Source organism: Mustela erminea, chromosome 18, assembly GCF_009829155.1.
Source record: "Mustela erminea isolate mMusErm1 chromosome 18, mMusErm1.Pri, whole genome shotgun sequence".
NCBI lineage: Eukaryota > Metazoa > Chordata > Mammalia > Carnivora > Mustelidae > Mustela > Mustela erminea.
The window spans coordinates 31727908-31754995 of record NC_045631.1 but is presented as its reverse complement, the minus strand read 5'-3'; the positions used below and the strand labels follow the sequence as shown (position 1 = coordinate 31754995).

The following is a 27088-nucleotide window of genomic DNA, read 5'->3' as shown; positions in this document are numbered from 1 at the left end:
GAAACTCATAAAACTCAGATTAAAGCAATTCTGAATGAAAGCATCTTCATGGCCATCCAATGCAAGAATCCCAAGCCCCACTATGGACCAATATGTCAACCAACTGATGCTTACAAATTGAAGCCTCTAGATTTGTTCTGAGTCTCTGGAGAAAAAGGCAATCAACTGCAGAATGTTCTTAAATTCGTTTTTTGTGCCCTAATAATTTTTCAAGAATCTAGCCACGTATTAAGAATCTAACCCAGTATTTTGGAATCTATGATCTGCAATAAGGTCTTATTAAATTCTGTGTGTTTCCTCGCCTTCATGCAGTTATGTTCATTTCCTCTAACTTCACACACCTGTCTGTTCCTTTGCATTTTTTTACTGAACCTAGAATCCCCTTCTTTTCTCTACCTTGCAAAAATCTGTTCATCTGTTGAGGTTTGATTTAAAGGTCTCTTATTCAGTCTATCCACTAGGAGGTGAAATACACAGCCTGAGCCCTCTCACCCCCTCTACATTTCCTTATCATTTCTATCATTTGCTCTTTCTGCCACCGCGTGTATGGTGTCAAGTGCCGTCCCCTAGAGCTGGGACTAGGGTGAAGCAAGCGTGGTGTCAAGGACATCAAATGTTAGGAGGCACTCACTTTCAGGGCTGTGCACTTAAATTATGAGCCCTAAACACCTCACTTGTCTCCCCTCCTCACTTGTCTCTCCCGGCACAAATCCTCTTCAGGAAAGACTGGTGCCCATCATATAGGTCTAAGTAAATGTGTTGTCTTATATTCAAATAATTGCTTAGGCTCTTTTCTCTTGATTTTCAATTTAGGGTACTAACTAACACTTTCTTACCATGGCAGAAGACAATTCAGCTCTCTTAAATGGTCACCCACCCCCTCTCCTGACACAGGCTTTCCTTCCTGCATCCTTGTAGTATAACCCCATCACAGGTTGAGTTAATAATCTGTGTTTATGTTAGTATGACCATGTCAACATTATCACAGCTGAGTCTGCAGAATACAGTGTTTGCGTTTCTTTTCTCCATAACTTTTTGCTTTTCTTAGAATTGATGGCTTCTTTCACACTTCATTTTTCATAATTCTTCATTTACTTTATCACTCATGAAAGACTAAATCATTTCCAGAACTACAGACTCCTTTCAAGATGGTCAAAACACCAGGGAACTTTCTGAATCCATCTCCCTCCATTCCTCTGGAGTCCTCCATTCTCCAGGCTGGCTAGAGTTGCTCAGCTCATACAGGGAGATTGTCCTTCACCCTCCTAGGAATTCCTTCACCTGGCTGTGTGGGATCCCTAAGTCCTGGAGCCTAGGGATGTCGTTGTTCTTGGCTTACTTTCCTCTGGCAAAATAAATCTTTGACAACTTGCTTATGAAAAAAAACATGTCTTTATTCTGGCCTCACACTTGATTCATAATTTGACTGAGAATGGAATTCTGGGTTTAAAGCATTTTTCTCCCCCATGGGCTTTGAGGTATAGCTTTATTGTCTTCTAAATTCCTACTGTGAAGAGCAGTGATTCCTGATATTTGTATGTGCTTTGCCTTCACCCCCTTTTTCCTTGTCTTTGGAAGTTTTTAGGATTTTCTCTTTATCCCTAATATTCTGAAATTTTTTGATGATGTAACTTGGAAGAGGTATTTTTTACTGCACTTTGTTGGTCACTCAGTATTTTGTTTCTTTCAGTTTAAATCTAGAGACTCAGTTTTGGGAATTTCCCTTGTATTATTATTTTGAAAGTTTCTTTTCTTTTATTGTTTTCTTTTTTTTTCTTCATCTCTCTTTATAAAATTCTTATTGGTCAACTCTTGGCCCTTGTTCCAGTTGTCTATTGAGATATAATAAGCCATCTAAAAACCAAGCAGCTTAAAACAATAGTAATCATTTATTTTGCTCACAAATCTGTAATTTGGGCAGGACTTGGTGGAGTATAGCTTCATCTCTGCTTTATGTGGCATCACTAGGAAATCTCTAACAGGATTACAGTAACTATTTCCAAGATGGCTCAGTCACAGGGCCAGCAAGTTGGTAGTGGTTGTTGATGAGGGGCCTTGGTATGTTTCCACATGGCACTCACCACAGGGCTGCTTGATCTTTCTCAGAGTATGGTGGCTGGGTTTGGAGTAGTAGTACAGCAGTTTTATTACAGGAGGCCTAGAAAGAATTTGCAAGCCTTCTTGTGACCTAGGCTTCAAAGTTCCATAACATCATTTCTACCACATTCTATTGGTCAAGCAAGTCACCAAGACCAGCTATATTTAAAAGGAGAGGATTTAGATTCTACCTCTCAGTGGGAGAATAGCAAAGAATTTTAGCCATCTTTAATTTGCTATTATTCTCATTCCTCTAATTTTCATGTATTTCTTTTATTTTTCCATTTTTAACTTTTTCTTCTAGATTTTTGAAAATATCCTTAACTTTACATTCCAGCCCTTCAGTGGACCTTTAGCAAAAATAAATTTTTAACCATATTAATCTGTTTCCATGGACACTTCTCTAAATTCACCCATTCTTGCTCTGTGGATATTCTTACCTTTTTTCTTATATTACTGTTTATTAGTTTCAGTTTTCTTCTCTGTGCAAGTTCCCCCTTTCCCTCTTCTTCTTCAGTTTATTCGTCTTGATCTCTGCCTTTCATTTTAGGGACTTTCCTCAAACATCTGGCATTTTGTAGCTAAATAAAACTAGACTTTATAGACTTTATTTAGACTCTGACAGGAACTCTGGGTGCAGAGAGAGTGTGTTGAACATTAAGCATCATTATAGGGTGATCAGGACCAAGCCAGTTTTTTCATCAGATTAGATGACATTATCTGTAGGTGTTTTTTCCTGGGGCCAGACCACTTCTGTGGAGAAGAAATATCTAAATCCTGCCCAGGGAGTATAAGGCCATCTGAAAGAGGTCTGGGAACTATGCAGTAGAAAGGAGCTAAGGGTCTTACTATTCAGAATGTAAACATTTTAATGGTCTTGTTTTTAGTATTCACCCTGCTTCTGTCTGCACCTGGTATCCCCACTTCAAAGCATTTGTGATTTACTTCCCAGAGATCAAGTCTCCCGTGTATAATCTGAGTTGGGATAGTCAGGGTGGGGGAACTCCCCTGTTTGCCTAGAAGGAAGGAGATGGGGAACTGACTGCTCCTTCCATATACAGACCATCAACCCATCCTTTTTAAGTCTTATTCTTCTACTCCGCTTTCAGAGTACTGATATCTCAAATTCCTGAGCCTTTTTGGAACTCCATGACTGCAAATCTGTTCCATTTTGACTTCCCTCAGTGGTCTTTGGTTTCAGTATTTCCTCTTCAGTAAGTCTGTAACCATGCACTTATCCTTTTAACCTTCAGAAATATTAATGTTTTAAAACCTATTATATTCTTTTCTATTTTCTTTGTCTTTGTGAATTTCCACTTTATACCCCTTTATTATTATTTCATTAGAGTTTTGAGTGGAGTGGAAATATGCATTAAGTCTGCCATGTTTAATCAGAAATCCACCTGTATTTTCCTCCCCACTGGAGAACAGTTAAGTGTTTCTTTTAAGATAAGAACAATTTCCAGGTGCCTGGGTGACTCAGTGGGTTAAAGCCTCTGCCTTCCCCTCAGGTCATGATCCCAAGGTCCTGGGATCGAGCTCCGCATCAGGCTCTCTGCTCAGCAGGGAACCTGCTTCCTCCTCTCTCTCCGCCTGCCTCTCTGCCTACTTGTGATCTCTGTCAAATAAATAAATAAAATCTTAAAAAAAAAATTAAGAACAATTTCCTTCTAGAGAACCCTGAGGAAATCCATAGGATATACCAAAGACTCTTTCATTTCTGACCTTCGGACCAAACCATGCTTACTAGGGCTAAACCAGACATTGAGGGAGTAGTTAGGCTCCATGGCTGCCACTGAGCCCTTACAGGCTCACATCTCATAAAGACAGGCAGAGGCAACTACAGTTGTGCCTGCCTCCACATTAAGGGACCAAAGAAAAGCCTTATTTGTTGGATTTGTCAGGCACTAGGCTAAGAAGTTAATGTGAAAAACACCTCATTTATTTCTTAAAACAAACTTATGAGATAGGTATTGTTATCACCTCCATTTTAGAGACAAAGCATCTGAATCACAGAGTTTCAACATCTTTCCAAAACTACACAGATGATGCATGGCAGAGTTAATCCTGGAGGTCTGCATTGGAAAATGTGTTCCTACTCTTTGTCTACTCATCATATATAAAGTTAAAAATTATGTTTTCTTGCCTGGAAACCATCACATACGGACCAGAGATTTTTGGCCCTGGGCTGAGTACTGATGAGAGGAGAGATCCATCACCTTTTCAAACATAAAACCAGGATATAAGGAGAGAGGTTATGTTGGGCCATTGTAAGCTGGTTAAGGAGAATGGAAAAGGGAACATGGGAGTTAATAAGAAGTGTACCCAACAAATGTATGAACTATGTGGATTAGGATTTAATGGATATGTGCCTTTTATGTACTAAGCATTATGATAGACATGCACGGACTTATTGCTTTGTTTAAGCTTTAAAACAGCCTTATGATAAGGGTTATACTTCTACCTTTCAGATGGAGTACCTCATGATCAGTTTGGTTAAGATACCCATCAAAGTCACACTGATAGAAAAGCCCAAAGCTGGGATTCAAACCCAGACCTTTGACTCTAATCAAACCTGGATGCCTTTTTAAGGGAAGATTTCAAGAAAATAATATCTACAGTAGAAATCTTTTATCACATAGTTTGGTATATATATATATATATATATATATATATATGAAATCATTGCCTTAGAAAGGTCCAACAGGTAAACTTAATCTTATCTGGCTTCTATCAAATGTTGGTGTTAGCTATAGATCTTGGGCAAATGACTTCACCTCGCATCCTTGGATGAAGGTAGCAACACCTCAACACAGAGATAACGAACAGAAGAACCCCTGCACCATGGCACATGCACAGTGTGTTTTAGAAAATGGCAAATATACAGCAGCCCTGTGGTATCTGTTTGGGCTGAAAAATATATCTACCTTAAATAAACTCCTGGGGGAGAGGTCCAAGCCTCTCCTGTATACCATATAACTCAGTACTCTGTGGCTTTGACCACTGGTCTTTGGGTACAAAAGGAAATGAGTGATGGGAACCAGTGTGCAGAATTGCTTTAACCCATATGGACATGGTCTTCTTTATAATCTCAGTTCTAAAAAGAGGTACTTTCTCTCTTTTCCAGGGTTCTCTTCCTGTTGGGATTATGCCACATACCGGTTTTCAGTATTTGCTTAAGATGTGGCTGCTGATGAGTCAGAGGAGAGGAAAGAGACTCCAAAATGTGAGGTAACACACGGTTCTTGGGGCTGGAGTGAAGGAAGAGTTAAGAAGTTTCTTGGCCTGTGTTTGGTTAGAGGTGGAGGCTGATGCCTCCTTATGTGAGGATGAGAAAAGTTTTAGCAGCCTAGCTTCTAGTCTGTGTAGAGCAGTGTGACTTAGAGCAGAACTTCGCTGTCTTTAGTGTGCATATGGTTCTGGGGGTCGCGGTTATATTAAAAGCAGATTCTGACTTTTAAGGTCTGTAGCGTGACCTCAGACTCAGCCATTCTAATAAGCTTCCAAGAGCTGCATGCTGCTGGTCCATGGACCACGCTCTGAGCAGAGAGGGTTAAGGAAAGGTCAGAAGATGTGGCCTGAGTTTCTTAGGGTGCCACTTATGTCTGTAATCCTCATATTCCTTATCTTTAAAATGGGGAAACATAGCTCCAAAGCGGAGATGTTTAAAGGTGTATATTGCTTTGAATATTTGTAGAGGTATTTAGGAAAATTTAATGCAATTTAAACTGCATTTGTTGCAAAAATTTCATGTTTTAACAAAATTTAAACTTAAATTTAAGTGACCATTCCTATAGTACTTGTTTAATAAACAGCTTATTCTAAATGCAACAAACTCAACATATAGCTTATAATACAGTTCAGATTTCTAAGTTAGGTTTAAAGGAACATGTGAATATAAAATGGGTTAATTTCATTTTGTTTAAAGCAAGAGCACTCTCTATCTTTTTCTACTTGAGAAATTTAAAAAATTATTGTGGTCTGTAAGGGCTTGTTCCTCTTAATTAAAAAATCATCTGATTTGACGTAATGGAAGTTATTTGATCAGTCGGAATCGCTTGAAATTGACATTGGCAAAACCTACATCCACCTCTAATAGGACTCAAATGGCTTCAATTTATGGTCACTTGAAAATGGAGATGAAGAAAATCTATGAGAAGGATTTAAGAAAAACTACACTAATAATTACCAAATGTTACTAGGTAGAAAGCAAACAAGACTAAAAAAAATTATAGCCTTCATGAAAAAGAGACAGTGATTTTTAAAGAAGAGCTTTGTAAATTCTGAAGCACTATGAAATGTCTTTTTGTAGACATTTCAAGATGTCTAAAGATGTCAAGGTGATAAAATTCAGAAAAATATCTAGGGTCAGAACTCTGTGTAATTTATATCGGTCAATTAACATAATTCTTCCCACTCTGAAATTTTAGTTAATGTAATGTAATAGTAACAATAGTAATATTATAGAGTAACGTACAACTAATTCAATTTATAGACCCCACTTCTTACTGAAAGCAGTTGTAGTTGTTGCTAAAACACCTCTCCTCTAACTTTTGGGGAAGGCTTCAGAAAGTGAGGAGTCTTTCCATTGCAGACCTTCCTATGCCATGGGTGAAAAAGGTATTGGTCCTCTTATACCAGGGGCTTTGACTTCAAAGCTCTGGATTGATTTGGACACCTAATTACTCCTGTACCTATATAGCTTTGTTCAGTTTCTCTAGCTTCCCAGCTTCTCAGAATAATAAAATCAAAGTTGGGGGTGAGTGTGTATCTAGGGGATCAAGTCATAATGATCTAGCAGTCCTCCTTCTCACTGTCTTGGAGAGAGGTAAAGACTGTGCTCTCCTGAAACCAAATTGATGTAGACCATATGGTACATTAAGATACTAGGGCTAAGAGGTGTAATCAGCTGGGACTACTCAAGAACCCCCAGGTCAGTGGTTCTCAAAGTATGGTCCCTGGATGAACAACATCAGCATCACACAGGGTCTTGTTAGAAATGCAAAATTTCAGGCCCTAACCCAGATCTGCTGGATCAGGAATGCTGGAGGGTGCACCCAGTACTGTCCTGTTTAATTTGCCCCTTGCGCCTGCCAGGTGATCCTGATGCACAATAAAACCAGAGAATCACTACTCCAGCCCAAGTCTTCCAGTAGAGCCAGAGCCATCAAAAAAAAAAAAAAGAACCAGAGCCATCTTGGCAACTTCTTTCCTCAGTACAACCCAAAGTCAAGAGAAGAAAAAGAAAACGAGGTTAAGGAAAGCCAGAAGGTAGCCTGATATTTCAGCCTCTGCTCAAACAGATAAGGGAACGGCAATGCTCTTGGCATGGAAGCATCACAGTTTTTATGTTCATAAACTCATTTCTAGTAGTGGTCTGGGGCTGAGGAGGAAGACCTGGTCTGTAGCATTTGCTGATTTTTATGGTGTAAATGCTCCCACCATGTCTGATTTTGAGCTAACAACATGCATGTTGCTGAATACAAGACTGGGAAGAGATGTTGCTGGTTGTCACTGTCACTCCTTACACCAAAGGACAAAGAAACCCTTTCTCTCTAGCTCTGTCATCTGTTGTCTGAAAGTCTCACCTTTGCTTAGCCAGATAAACTCTCAGGAGAAAGTAAGTACATGTGGACTGACTCTCTCTCTCTCTCTCTCTCTCTCTATATATATATATATATATTTTTTTTTATTTTTTTATTTTATATATATATATATATATTTATATATTTTTTTTTTTTTTTTTTTTTTTTTCTTCTTTTTTTTTCTTTTTTTTTTTTTAATTTTTTTTTTTTTATTTATTTCCAGCGTAACAGTATTCATTATTTTTGCACCACACCCCGTGCTCCATGCAATCCGTGCCCTCTATAATACCCACCACCTGGTACCCCAACCTCCCACCCCCCGTCCCTTCAAAACCCTCAGATTGTTTTTCAGAGTCCATAGTCTCTCATGGTTCACCTCCCCTTCCAATTTCCCCCAACTCCCTTCTCCACTCTAAGTCCCCATGTCCTCCATGCTATTTGTTATGCTCCACAAATAAGTGAAACGATATGATAATTGACTCTCTCTGCTTGACTTATTTCACTCAGCATAATCTCTTCCAGTCCCGACCATGTTGCTACAAAAGTTGGGTATTCATCCTTTCTGATGTCCATAATCTCACCCCCTTCTCCCAAACCCCCTCCCCCCAGCAACCCCCAGTTTGTTTTGTGAGATTAAAAGTCACTTATGGTTTGTCTCCCTCCCAATCCCATCTTGTTTCATTTATTCTTCTCCTACCCACTTAAGCCCCCATGTTGCATCACCACTTCCTCATATCAGGGAGATCATATGATAGTTGTCTTTCTCTGCTTGACTTATTTCGCTAAGCATGATACGCTCTAGTTCCATCCATGTTGTCGCAAATGGCAAGATTTCATTTCTTTTGATGGCTGCATAGTATTCCATTGTGTATATATACCACATCTTCTTGATCCATTCATCTGTTGATGGACATCTAGGTTCTTTCCATAGTTTGGCTATTGTGGACATTGCTGCTATAAACATTCGGGTGCATGTGCCCCTTTGGATCACTACGTTTGTATCCTTAGGGTAAATACCCAATAGTGCAATTGCTGGGTCATAGGGCAGTTCTATTTTCAACATTTTGAGGAACCTCCATGCTGTTTTCCAGAGTGGCTGCACCAGCTTGCATTCCCACCAACAGTGTAGGAGGGTTCCCCTTTCTCCGCATCCTCGCCAGCATCTGTCATTTCCTGACTTGTTGATTTTAGCCATTCTGACTGGTGTGAGGTGATATCTCATTGTGGTTTTGATTTGTATTTCCCTGATGCCGAGTGATATGGAGCACTTTTTCATGTGTCTGTTGGCCATCTGGATGTCTTCTTTGCAGAAATTATTTATATATATTTTAAAGATTTTATTTATTTCTTCGACAGAGAGAGTGAGCACAAGTAGGGGGAACATCAGACACAGGGAGAGGGAGAAGCAGGCTCCCCGCCAAGCAGGGAGCCATGCAGGGCTTGATTGTAGGACCCTGGGATCATGACCTGAGTGGAAGGCAGACACTTAATGACTGAGCCACACAGGTGCCCCTGCATATAGACTATTTTTACTTGTTATGTACTACTAGTATACTCTTAGTTTGGACTTTTTTTTTTTTTTTTTTTTAACAGACTTCCTTTTTCCTAGAGAATGAAGTAGGCTATGGCATGTAGTGGGGTGGAAGCAGGCAATCTGGACTAGGTGTTAGCTCATGTAGAGTCTAGCCTAGATTCTGTTGTTAATTAGCTGTGAGACCTTGATCAAATCACTTCTACTTTCTGACCTGTTTTCTCATCAGTAAAATGAAGGGCTGGCAGAATTATGATTAAAGGGTGTTCTATATCACCATGAACTCAAAAGTCTCTTTTTTTAGTGAGGATCAGTGAGATTTGGTTAGGCCCTTTGAGAGACAGGGCCAACCTGATGATGATGGAATTCCTTTGCTGAACCTAAATAGCCACATTGTAAGCTAAAACTCTCATAAACCAATCCCTTGGGAAAAAGGGACTCAAGTCTTTGTCATAGTCTTCAAATTGATACAGTAGAGTAATGGAAAGTATGTTGGCTTTGGTACTTGGCAGATCTGGTTTGAATTTGGTCCCAGCTACTTACTATTGTGTGACTAAGGAATATCACTCAACTTCTGAGAAACTTAGTTTCCTTATTTATAGGATGGGATAATAATACCTGCTTTAGGCTTGTGTGGGTATTAGATAGTGTGCCAAGATATAGCAAGCTTCCAGTAAATGATAAAAGTTATCATTTATTACAGTATGATTAGTATCAACCAAAGCAAATTAGAAAAGAGAAATTGAAAATAATAAGAAACTCAAAGCCTTGTAGTTTAGAAACTACTGAGGGAATTAATATTATTTAGCTGGGCACCTGGGGAAGAATTAGGAGCTGTAGGTAGACTTCTAAAAAGACCAGTTTGCGCTCTACATGATGGAGAACGATTTCTCAGTCATGGCTCTTTGGAGGTACAATGGGCTGCATTCAAAGGTTATGAGTACCTGGTCACTGTGCACACTCATTCTTAGGTCAGTGCTTCTCCAACTTTAATGTACCTGTGAACCTCCTGGGGAGTCTTGTTATAATGCACAGTATAATTCAGCTGGTCTGGGGTGGGGCCTTAGATTCCACATTTCTAAGAAGCACCCAGGTGGTGCTGATGCTGCTGATGGATCCATTGATAGAGAGGGATGGTTGATCATACTTGGAGTAGCAAAGTCTCACATGCATTCTTCACAGGGGAGATATCTTTTCCAAAGGGGTGAGCATTGGTTGGAGAGCAGGGGCAAAAAAACCCCAAAAAACAAAAAAACCTTACTTTTGCATATGTAAAGTATGGGTACACATATAGTACTTAAATAGCTATACAGTATTTCTATAGTAATAGAATTTTGTGGGGAGAAGCGATTAGGAGAAAGTGTTTATTGGAGCTCCTGGGAGGAGAAGAGCTAAGAAAAAAGGTTGAGAATCACTGTGTTGTGCAAAGGAATTAGCAGAGCCAGCCAGGACAGGCATGGGGTGGGAATAGGCAGTGCATGGTGGGGTGGGTAGGCAAGAGTGCTCTGTCTCCATTGAACCATATACTTCCCAACCCTAAATAATACAGAGACTACCTAGGTACACATCTCAGCAGCCTGTCTGGCAACACTCATCTGATTGATCTACAAAGCTTGTCATGGCTCATTTGAGCTATTCTTCTCTTGATCAGAGCATCATCTGTTTTCTCATTTCCTTCCTTTGGCACATTCATTATTTCCTATAAAGATTAAGGAGTCACTTACCTTCTGTCTTCTCTGGCATTTTCTTGCCTGATGTACGTGTGTCCTGTTGTTCTCACCAGACATGGCAGCAGGATACCTATAAACTGCCTCCAATGAGTATGTCCTGGGGTTGGCAAAGTTTTCTTAAAGAGCCAGATGATCAATATTTTAGACTTGCAGGCTGTGCAGCTAGTAAACTCTACTGTAATAGTGTAAAAGCAGCTATAGGCAGTGGACACTATCATGCTTCAATACAATTTTATTTTCAAAAATCATATGGTGGGCTGTACTTGGCATGTAGGCCAAAGTTTGTCAGCTCTTATTATATACTATTACCTGATTTTCAATTTTCTTTTTTTCTAATTTTCAATTTCTACAAAATTTTCCTTTTCTCTTTAAAGTCCATTCTTGGGATACTTGGGTGGCTCAGTCATTTGAGCACCTGACTCTTGGTTTTGCCTCAAATCTTGATCTCATGGTCTTGAGATAGGGCTCTAACCCCCACCCCCTCCCAGCATCATCAGGCTCTGTGCTCAGTGGGGAATTTGGTTGAGATTCTCTCCCTCTCCTCCTTCTCCCCCCCGCTCAAATAAATAAATAAAATCTTAAAAAAATAAAGTCCATCCTTAACCCTCCCTTATTTTGTGAAGTTGGTCATGTCTCCATTTTTCCCATGTCCCCCCAAATCTAATATTTCCTTGGGAGTCTCATGGTGCTTACGATGAGGTCATGATGTCATGACAATTATACTTTGGCTCTTTCTCCTGATTAATAAGTTTATTGTATCCTTCAACATGGTAGGTGAACAACTCTCCAAACCAGGATCACTCTGTCCTTGACCCAGTCACAGGGATTTAGTTTTAGCATAAACCATGCTGCTCCTCCATTGGTATTCAGAATAGTGTAGAAACATCAATGCATGAGTCTCTCTCTCTCTCTCTTTTTTTTTTAAGATTTAATTTATTTATTTGACAGAGATCATGAGTAGGCATAGAGGCAGGCAGTGGGGGGTGGGGTGGGAAGCAGGCTCCCTGCTGAGCAGAGAGCCCGATGCGGGGTTTGATCCCAGGACCCTGAGATCATGACCTGAGCCGAAAGCAGAGGCTTAACCCACTGAGCCAACCAGGTGCCCCGACATCAATGCATGAATCTTTACATAGACTTCTGTGGTTCAAGATCCAGTTGTGGCACTTACTAGCCATGTGATCTTGGCCAACTATTTAATACGTGAGCCTCAGTCCTCTCATGAAATGACACCGAAAATAACTGGGGTTGTTGTGCAATAATATGAGGTAATACATGTGAAGTACCCAGTATTTAGTATACACAGTCAATTTATATTAACTAATTCTATGCAGAGATGTTCAGGCATATAGATTACTTGGTGGGGCAGGCTTGCTCAAGAGGTCTATTTTTATGGGGGCACCTGGGTGGCTCAGTGGGTTAAAGCCTCTGCCTTTGGCTCAGGTCGTGATCTCAGGGTCATGGGATCGAGCCCCGCATCAGGCTCTCTGCCTGGCAGGGAGCCTGCTTCCCTCTCTCTCTCTCTCTCTGCCTGCCTCTCTTCCTGCTTGTGATCTCTCTCTCTCTGTGTCAAATAAATAAAATCTTAAAAAAAAAGAGGTCTATTTTTATGAATTAATTCAGGGGGGAAAGGTTTATGTGGGATCCTGGGGGGAGAGAATCGTGGAGTGGGGAAGGAATGGGTAGTATAGAGTCTTGTTACTTGAAATGGGGCCAGTGGACCCTGTTCTAGTTTATTCACTTTATTTATTTTTTATTTTTTCCCCAAATCTTATAATCAACTTTACTCAAAAGTTTTCAAAAATGTACCCCTGGTCCATGCAAAAGGTCAAATCTGCCAGATACTCATACTGGCTGTAGGTGAACTCAATTATACCTGTAGTTAGGCAACGCCCAGGGTCAACTGTGAGGGCTTGACATGCATTCTTGAGTCTTTATCACAGTCCTCTTCACTGTGATTCAACAAATATGCCTGACTTTATGAAGCTTACATTCTAGCAGGGAACAGACGGTAGGTACACAAGTGAATAAATCATCTAGTTTGTCTTAAACCTCTTTAACAGTGACCACGAGCACTGTGGTTACTCACTTTAAAAACATTTAGTTTTCATTATTTCTACAGATGATACCACAAAATAGTCTAGAACAAGTAGAGTTGCTTTTAAGTAACACACAGAAAAAGAGTGTTGTGTTTTTTTTAACCATCGTCCTTTGCCTGGGAGTTGGGAGGAGGCTCTGTGCTCATTTCAGCGGTGCTGTCGTTGATCAGAATACACTGGGATGTAATTGTGGCAAATGCATTCAGGGTAAGTTTGTGGGTCCGTCAAGAAAATTAGTCCCACTGGGTCTTATTTTTGTAAATTCTGTATTTCTTAGTTTGACCACCATGATGGTTTTACTGTATGTCTGTAAATTTGGCATTTCTCCCTTTAAAGCGGAAATCCATCCAATCACCTATGTAATAAGTAGAATTTGGCAGAAGAGATTCTCTGTGACTTCTGAACATCTGAAGATAGGTCATAAAAAGGACAGCTTCTGCCTGGCTTTCTCTGTATGTCTTAGCTCACTCCTGGGAGAGCTAGGTGGTTTGTCATGAGGACACTCAAGCAGCCCCAGGGAGAGGCCAAGGCCGGGAGGAACCAAGCCATCACCAATGTGCTGCTCCTTCAATGAATCCCTTTGGAAATGGATTCTCAGTTCAGGGCAAGCCTTTGGATGGCTCACTCCTGCTGACATCTTGACCACAACCTCATGAGAGCTCCTGAGTCAGAACTAACCAGTTAGGCCCTTTGCAGATTTCTGGCTGCTAGAACTGTGAGAGAATGTTTCTTGGTTGTTCCCACCCACCCAAGTTTTTGAGTAATTTTGTTATGCTATTGTAGATAACCAATGCAGAATTGATTCTTAAAAATAGGATGCTACCAAAAAAAGCTAAAACATCAGAGTGGCAAATGGAAGCTGGGAGGGCCTTGAAGAGTGTTTGGGGGAAAGCCTCATGAGCTCTGAAGACACTGTTAACAGAAGCCCGATGGTCCTCAAGGTGGCTGGCCTGAGGAGGGAAAGAAAATGAAGATTCTATTGGAGGAAAGGCGTGCTTGCTCTTTAGTGGCCGAAGGCTTAGCCACACTGTCACTTGTGTTAATGTGAAAAGTAGAGAACATAATGTAGGAGCTGGCTCATCCAGCTAAGGAGGTTACAGGCTATGTGTTGAAGGTGCTGCCTGGATTCTGTTTGCTGCTTTTGGTAAAAGGCTATAAAGAGCGATTATAATATTTATTATTTACTGAGAAAATTGACATACGTCACAGCATAAATTTAAGGCACACAGCATGATGGTTCAGTTTATATATGTTGTGATTATTATAATGGGTTCAGCTACTGTCTATCTTATCATTACAGATATGATAAAAAGGAGAGAAAGGAGAAGAGAAAAAACTTCTTGTGATGAAAGCTCTTAGGATTCACTCTTAAATTTCGTATATATCATACACAATGCTAGTTACAATCATTGTGTTGTATATCACATGTCTACTACTTATTTATCTTATAATAGGAAGTTTGTACCTTTTGGCCACTTTTTTCTATTTCCCCCTGCCCCTGTGCTCCACTCCTGGTAACCACAAGTCTGATCCCTTTTTCCTTTTTTTCTTTTGAAGATTTTATTTATTTATTTGACAGAGAGAGAGAGAGAGAGAGAGAGCACAAGTAGGCAGAGAGGCAGGCAGAGAGAGAAGGGAAAGCAGGCTCCCTGCTGAGCAGAGAGCCTGATGTGGGGCTCAATTCCAGGACCCTAAGATCCTGACCTGAGCTGAAGGAGAGGCTTTAACCCACTGAGCCACCCAGGTGCCCCCGATCTCTTTTCCTCTAAGTTTTGAGATTCCACATAAAAAGACAAAAAGCATTTCTTTTTGTCTGATCTATTTCACTTAGCATAATACCTTTAAGTTCCCTCCAAGTTGTTGAAAATGGTAGAATTTCCTCATTTTTTTGTGGCTGAATAATATTTCATTGTGTGTCTGTCCCACAACTTCTTTATCCATGCATCCATTGGTGGACACAGGTTGTTTCCATGTCTTGGTTATTGTAAGTGATGCTCAAGAAACCTTTTGAAGAAGCTTTGGTGCAGAGGAACAAAGGCTGCTCACCAAAACCCAGCACCAGTTTCCAGACATGTGAACAAGCCTCCTTGATAGTGAACCCTCCAGTTTCATTTGAACTTTGTAACGACTGAAGCCTTGCTCAATTATAACATCCCTGGAGTATAGTTTTGCTATCAGAATACTGAACCATTTCAGGTGTACATTTCATTGACTTTTAGTAACTTGGTGATGTAATCATCAACACTGATCAATTTAGGAGCATTTATATCTCCCCAATAACATCCCTCATGTTCATTTATAATTAACCCTCTTTCCTACTTCCAGATCTGGACAACTATTAATCTACTTCCTGCCTCTATTAATTTGCCTTTTTTGGACATTCTGTGGAAATGGACTCTTAGTATGTGGTCCCTTGTGTCTGGTTTTTCATTTAGCATAATGTTTTTGAGGTTCATCTGTGTTGTAGCCTGAATTCACAGTTTGTTCCTTTTCTTTGCTGAATAGCCTTCTGTGATATGGGTATCACAGCTTGTTTTATTAGCTGATGGATGTTTGGGTTGTTTCCAGTTTGGGGCTGTTGTGAATAAAGACGCTATGAATAGTCACATGTAAGTCTCTGTGCATACGTGTTTTTAGTTCTCAGTTACACACTTAGCTATGGAATTAAGTATGATGACTCTGTTCATCTTTTTGAAGAACCTCCAAACTTTTCCTCAGTGGCTGCTCCATTTCACATTGCCACCAGCAAGATGGGTGTTCCTTTTCCTCCATATATTTCAGGGGGTGTGAGATGCCATCCGATCGTGGCTTTAATTTGCATTTCTCTAACGAGTGATGTTGAGCATCTATTCTTGTGCTTACTGGCCGTCTGTGTATCTTCTTTTGTGAAATGTCTATTCATATCTTTTGATTGATTTTATTATTGGGCTGTTTGTCTTCTTGAGTTCTATGTGTTCTTTTTAAATTCTTGGTGCTTTTTAAAAAAATTCTTAAGTCCTTTATCAGATGAGTATTTTGTAAATATTTTCCCTCAGGCTGTTGCTTAGCTTTCCATCATCTTTCGAAGGACCAAAGTTTGGACCATTTTGATGAGGTACAGTTTATCTTTCTCCCCTGTTTGAGAGTCAAGTGCCATATCTATAAAAATCTTTGCTTAACCTGAGGTCTTGAAGATTTCTTCCTATATTTTCCTCTAACTGTTTTGTGTTTTAGTTCTTAAGTTCAAGTATATGATCTGTTTTGAGTTAACATTTGTGTATTTTGTGAGGTGAGGGTCTGAGTTCAATTTTCTTAACATCGATTCTTGAGGGGCTCCTGGGTGGCTCAGTGGGTTAAAGCCTCTGCCTTTGGCTTGGGTCATGATCCCAGGGTCCTGGGATCCGGCTCTCTGCTCAGCAGGGAGCCTGCTTCCCTTCCTCTCTCTCTGCTTGCCTCTCTGCTTACTTGTGATCTCTGGCGACAGTCAAATAAATAAAAATCTTTAAAAAAAAAAAAATTGCTTCTTGAACAAACCTGGCTTTTTCCCAAAGAATTGCCCTGTACCTTTGTTAAGGATCAATTGACTGTAAATCTCAGTACTTATTTCTGGCATGGTGCCACACTGATCTTGATAACTATAGCTTTATAATATGCTTTGAAATTGGGACATGAAGTTCCTACAGCCTTGCTTTTTTTTTTTTCCCCAAATTGTTTTGTCTAGTCTAGACGTTTTACATTTTTCACATAAATTGTAGGATCTGTCAAACTGCTCAGTATTTTGACAGGAATCTCCTGGGAGACTCTGAGCCAGAACTACCAAGCCAGTGACCCATCCTTGACCCACGGGGATGATAATGATAAATGTCTGTTCTGAAGTCACAAATTTTTAGATAGTTTGCTTCGGAGGAATAGATAACTAATAAACTAATAATACCACCCTGTTCTATTTAGCATGCCTGTGCATAGTATTTGGCATCCCTAAACATCCTGCTTTTCTCATATTTGAAGATTTGCTGTTATTGAGGAAAATAAAAGATGTGGCAGGTGGCAGAAGTAAGAGAACTGGGGATAGGAGGGAAGGGTATGGCATGGAGTAGAGAGAGGTCTGGAGCAGCAGTGAGCCAACTGTGGCCTGAGGGCCAAATGCCATTTTTAAGAATGCCTGTCATATTTTTATGTTTAAAAAAAAAAGAAAGAAAGAAATGACCGTGTGATAGAGAATTTGTGTGACTTTTTATGGAAAAAGTTTGCTGACCCCTCATTGAGAACACTAGAGGTGGATCTGAAATGAAGATAAAGGTTTTAGTTGTTGTTGTGATGTTGTTTTTATGATGTACAATTAACGTACTGTGTTTTGTTAATTTCCGGTGTACAATATAATGGTATCACCATACACCTGACAGAATGGCAGGAATCAAAAAGACAAGAAATAACAAATGTTGGCAAAGATGTGGAGAAAAAAGAACCCTTCTACCCTCTTGGCAGGGATGCAAACTGGTGCAGCCACTGCAGAAAAGAGTATGGAGGTTCTCAAAAAATTAAAAACAGAAATAGCATGTGATCCAGTAATTCCACTACTGGGTATTTATTCTAGGAAAACAAAAACACTAATTTGAAAAGATATGTGTACCCCTATGTTTACTGAAGCATTATTTGGAACAAACAAGATATGAATCAACCTAAGTGTCCATTGATAGATGAATGGATAAAGAAGATATTGTATACATATAAATTATGGAATATTACTCATATTACTCAGCCATAAAAAAGGATGAGATTTTTGCATTTGCTACAACATGGCTGGACCTAGAGGTTGAGATGGAGAATGACAAATACCATATTTCACTCATGTGGAAAACAAGAAACAAAACAAATGAGCAAACAAAAGAAACAACAACCAAAACAACACAGTCTTTTAAATACAGAGGACAAATTGAAGATAAAGGTTTTGGAGTTGTGAACATCTAGGTAATATTTGAAGTTATGGGAAGAGATGGTTTGATATTTGGATCTAGGGCTTGGTTCCTGCATATGTTATCACTGGGGAAGAGATAAATCTTAGGCTTCCCCAGGCAAAGTATCAGAGATACAAGTAGGTCATTTGGGTCTGTCCCTACCAAGCCTGGGGTCAAGGGGGACTCGTTACTGCTTATGCTCCCTCCCAGTAGGCTGAGAGTTCTGCTACCACCGGGTCCTTTCCAGGCCTTGGTTCTCAGGTGTAGGAATGGGACATGGGCTCTCATGGGGAAAGTTCTTCAAGGTATAGAGGGCTGAACCTAACATACCTGTGCCCAAGTAAAGACTTATAAGTGATGTACCTTCCCAGCCGGTTGTAAGCTCTGCCTCTGTTCTATCCTTCTCTTCCGAGGAATAGGTATTAGTCATGCATCCCCTGAGTAGATTGGGAATTTGGATTATTTTATTTTATTTATTTATTTGAAAGAGAGAGAGAGTGAGCAGAGCAGGGGGATGGCAGTGGGAGAGGGAGAGGGAGAATCTCAAGCAGACTCTTCGCTGAGTGTGGAGTCTGATGCAGGGCTTGATCCCAGGACCCTGAGATCACGACCTGAGCAGAAACCAAGAGTCTGACACTCAGCCAACTGAGTGACCTAGGTGCTTCGGAGGTTCTGTCATTCTTTTCTTTTCTTTTCTCTTCTCTTCTCTTCTTTTCTTTCTTTCTTTCTTTCTTTCTTTCTTTCTTTCTTTCTTTCTTTCTTTCTTTCTTTCTTTCCTTCTTCTTTTTTAAAAGATTTTATTTATTTATTTGACAAAGAGAGATCACAAGTAGGCAGAGAGGTAGGCAGAGAGAGAGGGAAGCAGGCTCCGGCTGAGCAGAGAGCCCGATTGGGGCTCAATCCTAGGACCTTGAGACTGTGACCTGAGCTGAAGGCAGAGGCTTAACCCATTGAGCCACCCAGGCACCCCGAGGTTCTGTCATTCTTAAATGTATTTGGATTGACCCCACATATCAGAGCCGAAGAACAAGAGAGGACACACAACTGGTTCTCTACCCAGTCGCGTGGCTACCTGTTCTGTACCAGAATTACTCTAATAATTGAAAGAACCTACATTGCCCCTGCCAATGTCTGTGGAAGTAACCATGTAAGTCATCCAGATCTGAAGAGCAAAAAATGTGTTCCATTCTGTGAGATGCCTCTTTCTGTGGGTTTGATTACCGTCCATCTTTCAAAGCACCACGGACTCAGACCTCTCTGCCTCATGCTTTGCACATCCCTCCAGCTGTAACCCAAATCCGTGTTTCCTCTCAGTTAAATGGCGGTCAGCTCTTCAATCTGTGTTTAATTATGAGTGGAAGGGATGGCGTTCCACTTTGTTTAGCATAAGTAACAAAAACAGTGATACCAGCTTCATTCATTGCTTGTGTTCCCAGGGAGACGGAGGGCAGGAGTGTAGACCTTTCAGCAGATTTCTCTGTTATAGTGGAAGAAACTCCAGGTTTGGGATACAAAGAACTGGGTAAAAGTCCTAGCTTTGAGTGACCTTGAATAGTCATTTAACCTGATTGAGCTTCGGGTTACTTAATTGTTATCGTGGGCATCATACTGAGGATTACATGTGATGGAGTTTAAAAAGGCATCAGTACCCTGTAAATTTCTACACCTAAGGAAAGGGATGTTTTTATTTTGTTTTCAAAGGTGGGGAAATAGTTCAAATCTTTGTCTATTGACAATGTAGAGTTTCTGTTTATCATAATTCATATCACAGATTACATAAGTGAACAGGGAGTTCCAAGTTGAGGTTACTGTGTTTCTCAAGAGAATCCAATTACATCCAGTTAACAAACTCTTTTCATAAACAGATGTCTCTCTGGAACTGATGATAGATGGCGGGGGAGGTGAACTTGCTATGTTCTTCCCACCTAAAGTGAAAGAACTTTATGAGTCTTGGCTAAAGCAGAGGAGGATCAGCCCCAAAGAAATACTATAGTGCTCAGGGTCTTCTTCCCACATACTCTTTTTCCTCTGAAGTTAGTTTGCCTTTTTTTTTGGCTCTTTTTATTTTTGAAGAATCAGTCCCTTGGGAAGAAAACTCAGTCTCTACCAGTGTTTTCAATAGAATTAATTTCCACCACTCCAGGTCAAATGCAATGGGAAAGTGGGTTTGACTTTGCTCATGAAACAAACATATTTGTTCCTTCATTTCATCATTCCCCTTAAGAAAGTTGGGGCCTCATTGAAAAGCTTTTAAATTGGCAGGACCCAATACTCGTTGAATTTCTTTCATGCGCACAAGGGGTTGGGTAGGCCACCTCTGGCTTTAGGTCTTTTAGTCTGCGGAAACATCGAGTCTGCCCTTATAAGATAAAAATCTTGGGTTGGAACCCAGATCTATAGGCAACTAGCTTAGTGGTGTGAAGCTTAGACAATAAGTGGGACGTAAAGGAGTTTCCTTGGAATCACTTGCACTGGCTACCTTTCCTTTGCAGTTCTGCTATTGTTTCCAGACAGAATGGCTAAAGGTTATTTCTGATCCCTTGAGAACGCTATCAGGATTTATATCAGTAATTAAAAGCATGCTGCGTGAGGTGGCTGAATGTATCCAACAGTACAAATTTAGGCAGGAAACAGTGAGTTACTCCCATTCACTCCCAAACCACTATGGCACTTATTTGAACACTTTATCTTGGTCCAGCTGCCAGAAAACTTTTCATTCTCTTCCCTTACACACAGGGAGCCGCCTTTCCTTGGCTATCTGAACTCGGAAACATTTAACATTCTCCCAGGAAATAACTCCATTCAAAGCCATTGTTTTTAAGTGCTGGAGTGATTGACTTGAAAGTAACTTGCGTAAATCAGTGCTGTTGATTACTAAACACAATGGTAATTACTAGGGAGGATAATAAAAACACAACATAGTTGTATGAATAATATGTCACAATTGAAAGTAGAACGTATAATGGCCTTTTAACTGCACTATGTGCTATTAAAAGAACAGGGTTGGCAAGAAGGTGGCTTTTGCATGCTTATGCTGATTTTGCTGTTTCCCCACAAGGCAAGTATGGTTAAGTGAGCACACTTTCCCCCTTCTGCACCTAGAGGCCTCAGGAATCCTTCTCAACTAGTACCTCAGGTTGTCATTGTCAATCAATTGGATTTGCACAAAGATGCGAATGATTTTCTGTCCTAATTATGGAGTATGTTTTCATACACTAGACTGTGAGTCATTTGAAGATGGGGTTCTTTGATTCACCTCTGTATTCCTAGATTCAGTGCTTTACCTATAATGATCACTCGGCAAATAGTTATTAAATGGAACACCTGACAGTGCTCTATTACTAACTGCTCTACTGAGTCAGGAAGAGCTTCCCAACTTCTGTGTCTGGGTGTCAGATGGGCTATAGGTAAGCCGACATCCCATCTCCTTTCGTTGTCAGGGCCTAAAATGGTCTGAGAGTAGTCAGAGACCCAAGAGAATGGCTTCCAGCTGTGGGCAGCCTCATCTAATTATCCCATTGTGCCCTCACATCTTTTCTGTTCTTGTCATGATGTGAAAAGGATTGAGGGAAAGGTTGGGAAGCACTAGGTTAGATGTCCCTCTGTAGATCACATTAAAAAACCACACTGATATTAGGTTATCTAGAGAATAACTCTTTTTTTTTTTTTTTTTTAAAGATTTTATTTATTTTTTTTGACAGACAGAAATCACAAGTAGGCAGAGAGGCAGGCAGAGAGAGAGGGGGAAGCAGGCTCCCCGCTGAGCAGAGAGCCTGATGCGAGGCTCGATCCCAGGACCCTGGGATCATGACCTGCGCCGAAGGCAGAGGCTTTAAACCACTGAGCCACCCAGGCGCCCCTAGAGAATAACTCTTTATTCAATTATGAAGTATCTCAATTCCTGAAGATCTCAGATAGTCACAAGCAGAAAAATTTTGTCAGTAAAGCGAGGAAGGAATTATCGCAATCAAACCCTCGTGTGTGTGTGTGTGTGTGTGTGTGTGTGTGTGTGAACCAAGCAGCAACATAGGAAGTTCTTGCAGCTTGCAGAAGGGTCTCTTATCTCTCAGTAGCTATAACCAAGAAATTCTATGCATACTGATTAGAAAGTATTAATGACCTTTTTCTGTGCAGGGATATAAGTAATCTTCCTGGAAGATAAATTCTATAAATCTCCAAAGAGAAATGAGACCTTTCTTCTATTTTCTGGTCATGCTCTCTGAATTCTTATTGTGGTAAAGAAATGTTTAGAACCAACGTCAAAGGCACGAGCTGACATCAGGGCCATCTTTTTGAAATTGGGACTATCTCTGAAAATCCGGGACATATAGTTCCCATCTTCTTATGGAAATGTATGTGCCCCAGCAGTGTTTTATTTTTTTTTTCCAAGATTTTATTAATTTGGCAGAGAGAGAGAGAGAGATCACAAGTAGGCAGAGAGCCAGCAGAGAGAGAGAGGGGAGGACGCAGGCTCCCTGCGGAGCAGAGAGCCCGACTCTGGGATCACGACCTGAGCCGAAGGTAGAGGCCTAACCCACTGAGCCACCCAGCCCCCCCCCCCCCCCAGCAGTGTTCTTAATGAGGTATTTGTAGGTTGTGTGTAACATCAGGGGAGGAAGGCATGGGTGAGGTGCTCTGGTGCTTTAGTCATGGCAAGTTTCTAATGTGCAGTGGAGAAAGAATGCACATGAAGACAGAGTTGGATTTAAATCCTGTCTATTTTCTTCCTAGCTATATGGTTTGGAGGACTAAGCCTCAATTTTCAATCATAAAATTTCAACCACAATTTTAATTGTAAGAAACACCCAAACAATGTGTACTATATACGTTGCTGGGAGGCTAATGAGATAATGTAGACAAAGCACTAAAATATCTGGCACGATTAGAGTCTTGTATACTCCTGGGTCACCCCCATGACCCAGTGACAACCAGACCACCAGACAGGACAGACAGAGGCTTGGCTGGGTAGCAAAGTTAAGGCCCTTGAAGCCTGACAGACACACACTACTATAGTGCTAGTGACAGAAAGCATTGCTGCTGGGGTGTTGGGAGACTTGGATGAGGAGCTCTATGTGAGAATTCTCTATGTAAGGCAAAATTCCTCCTCCTTGGTGTATACTTCCTGTATTATCTCCTCCCCTCGAGCATGAGTGGCAATTGTGAATATGATGGGATGGCACTCTTGTTACTATGTTATATGGCACACTTAAGGAGAAAGTGGGATTATTCTTAATGGAACGGATCAGTAAGCCCTATAAAGAGATTGGGTTCTTCTTGAAGAAGGAAATCTGACATAGGGGAGGGGGGTGTTTTGATTGTTGTTGATGGCTTTGAAGATGAAGAGGGTCAAGTGGCAGGGACCTGAGAGTGACTTCTAGGACCTAAGAGCAGCCTTTAAGAGTTGAGAGAAACCTTTGTTGACAATGAGCAAGGGATAAAGAACTGAATGCTGCTGACAACCACATGAGCTAGAGGACCATGAGCTGCAGATGAGACACAACCTAGCTGGTACTTCCGTTGCAGCCTCTAAGACCCTGAGTGGAGAACAGAACTACACTGTGTCCAGACTTCTGATCTACAAAAACTATGAAATAAGTTAACACTCGTTAACTTATTTATAAGTTAGCTTATAGTAGTGTGTGTTAACACTCGTTAACTTATTTATAAGTTAACTTATAGTAGTGTATGTCTGTCAGGCTTCATTATGTTCCATTATGTTACTAAATTTGTGGTAATTTGTGTTGCAGCAATAGAAAAACTAATGACTTATTTTGAATTAATCCATTTGGGTATTTTCTCGTTAGTCTCATTCAGAGTTTTAAAGGATCTTATAGAATTATATAATATGTCCCACTCTACCAGGTATAATAGGTATCTTTTCATGCATATCTTTCTAAATAGCTAATAAGTTCATTGATGGTGGGGTCTAGTTCTTGTCACTGTTCTTCCTTAAATTGTCCAGTGTAGTACTCAGTAAATATTTGTTGGGTTGAACATCTCTACAGTATTTGGCTTCCTACAAAGTATTCACAGTCTGATTTCATGTGATACTCACTGAGACTGTGATATTGAGGCAGGGTAGAGAAGGGAGCTGAAGTCAAAAGAAGAAGAGAGATTAACTCGTGTTTAAAAGGAAAAAAATCCCCGAACCCTCTTAATGCCAGTACAGAGTAGTTTTGCTACATTAGAGCTTTTTCCATAACAAGAATTAGGAGGTGAAGTATCTTATACTTTAAGCAGAGTTTTGCTGCAAAGGACCTTGAGGGTTCTAATGGAGCCAAGCCAAAGGGAATAATGCCCAGACCTTTTAGTCCCATCTCATATTTTCCAGAGCTTTGAGAAGTTACATGCTTGCTTTCCATGCTCTATTTCTGAAGGAGAAGCTAATCAAGGAAAATGTTCCTTTGTCTTATAATTACCTCAAAATGAGAAACACATTGCCTTAAGGAATTATTTCAAAGGTGAGAACTCACATGAATATCTTGGCAGCTTACTGTATTGTGAGCATATTAGAAAAATTAGGGGTCTTGGCATTTTTAAAGGTACCCCTGCTGGTACTCATGGCCACTTGAAGACTCAGAAGGACTCTGGGTTGGGCATCTTGTGTTTTTTGGTGCCAAGACCATACAGAGCCTCCAAATGTCAGCATAATCACTACCTCATTAATTTATTCATTTAACAAATACTTGAATGCCTGCTGTGTGTGAGTTATTATACTAAGCACTGAAAGTATAGTGATATACAAACACAGCCTTGGTTTGGGCTCTCTGTGAGCTAATCATGTTCTGGAAAGCTGTTCTTGATTCCCAGGGAGAGTTTAGGAACTTTTCCTCTCTGTACTTTTTTATTATAATTAAGACACAGATCTATTCTCTCCATAGCTCATTATATAATAGTTCTTTTGTGCCAGTGTATAAATTTCTCTGGGTCAGGGAATATAGACTTTCTTCATTGTATACCTAGGACTGTTGTGCCTACACAGAGAATGTACCCTACATTTAGCTTATTAAGTAACTAAACAAGTAAATGAAGGAATGAATTCCTTGGGGTACCATATTGAGAGGTGAATGTCTTTGTGAACTCTACCAGGATGGGAGTTTCAGAATGTTCCCTTCATTGCTTGGACCACAGTAGGCATTCAATATGTATTTGTTGAATTCATGTATTCTTCATAATCAAGAACATCTTGTTTGTCCTAAATGTGATAGCAATTCTGAACCTACTTTGTACGGGATCTCAGTCCCAATGGAGAAAACTCATCTACCCAAATCCTGAATGGGCCAAAAGCAGATTCCCTAAATCACCCCCATTTTTGCCTAGGAATCTGGAAATGTTACAACAGCTGTTTATTAAGTGCAGCCCAAATCCCAAATTAGCAAGGCTAAGTGGAAGAATCAGCCAGCCATCACTCCTGGCCCCTGAAAGTGTCTTTAAAAAAAAAAAAAAAGTCAAAGCGATACTGATACTATTGCTGGAGGCTTTAAATAACCACCAGTTCTGTTCACAGTGCTTAAGCTGAGCAGCCCCTACGCAAGCCGTGTCCCTGGCTCCCTGGGTGGCAGATAGCTAGTCAACACGCCCTGAGAACCCCTTTTAGACCTCAAGCTCCGTTAGCAACAACACAACAAACAGTTGAAAGGGCTTCTGGGTGTAAGCTTCTGGCTGCTTCAAGAATTGTTGCTAAAATAAGGGGGGCAGAGCTGCAGGTGTTCTCAGCCTTCAGAAGAACAAGCTACTAGTGCCCAGTCAAGGCCAGGCATGTTTGGCTGGTCCTAAGTCGAAGACTTTAGGATAAGAGTCACAGACTCATCTGCAGACAGAGCGACAAGGAAGCAGGGAAGATGTATCTGTTTTCTAACTGGACATATCAATGGTCTAATTGAATTTCCTGACCCCGGCTTTGCCCTTCCAAGTCACTTCTGTTGCTTCTGCTTGTCTTTTTGAAATTGAGACTGGGCTGTGCCATTTATCCTTAAAAGTCCCATCTTAATTTCTGTGGCATAGAGAAAAATGTCAAGTCCATTGCAAGCATTGAGCCCCCTTCCGCCACCTGACCACAAATTACTGACCAACCTTATTTTTGTCTTACCTTACCCATTAATGTCTGTGGATGCTGTGCCTCAGTCTCATGGAACTTCATCTGCTAAACATGCCATGTTGTCCCCCAGGGGATATTGGGTAACATCTGGAGACCATTCTTGTTTGTCACACCTGGGAGGTGGGTAGTATTGGTGAGTAAATGCTGGTATTTGGTGAGTAGAGGCCAGAAACACAGCTAAATATCCTACAATGCATAGAGCTGTTCCATATGATAATGAAACCAAAAATGCCCCAAATGTCAGGAGTGCTGAGGTGGAGAAACTGTGGCAAAAGTGCGTTCTACCTAGAATACCCTTCCATCTTCCTTTCTCCCTCTCTTCCTTCCTTCCCAATCTAGTGAAATGTTCACTATTCTTTTTTCAAGCACTGCTTAAATTTTCCCTTCTCTGGAAAGCCCCCTCAACCTTGATCCTCCATCTCTTGTTCCTTTACTTTCTCCACCCAATCCTGTAATATTGTTTCCTAACCTCTACTCAAGCACTTTTAACATTTCACTCAATTTTTTTCAAAGCAGCACATATGACAAGAGTCACTTTCCCCATAAGAACTTGAATAGTCTTCCTGAAGCTCTGATTCTACGCCTGGTAGAGGTCCAGACCAGACAGGCCTCCTCCCAGGATTTCCACACTGGGCTCATAGGACCGCATCCTTGGCTTGTGGTTTGTCTGCCTCCTGCTTGGGCTGTGCAGTGTGTGTGAGTTCTGCACCGTCACAGCCCAGGCAGAAAATGCTGGCCTTTCCTCTGTATTTGCAAATCTGCCCTTGCAAGAGGCAGTTTGTGTGGAGTAGATGTTACTGGAAGGAGGAGTGGAGAGAATTTCCATGGCAGCCGTGCCAACAATTTCAGGGTGAACAGTAGATGTCTCTCCGTTGTGTCAGCCTCAGCCACTTCACTCTGGAGATGTTTCCATAGCTGCTTGCTGTCCAGGCACCGTGTTCTCCAGTCGCCTTGCTCTGCCTCTCTCATTTCCCCATCACCTTTGCCCTCTGGAATTAGCCCCAAGAAATTAATTTA

General features: G+C 40.7%; 1 long non-coding RNA gene across 1 annotated transcript in view; it reads left to right on the top strand.

Annotated features, from left to right (window-relative positions):
* LOC116577274 overlaps positions 1–7279 on the top strand; it is a 76858-nt gene extending 69579 nt beyond the window's left edge. Inside the window, exons 2-3 of the long non-coding RNA XR_004280472.1 lie at positions 5225–5328; positions 7195–7279. This is a non-coding gene — a long non-coding RNA (uncharacterized LOC116577274). The remainder of the gene's footprint in view (positions 1–5224; positions 5329–7194) is intronic.
* Positions 7280–27088: the final 19809 nt, after the last annotated feature.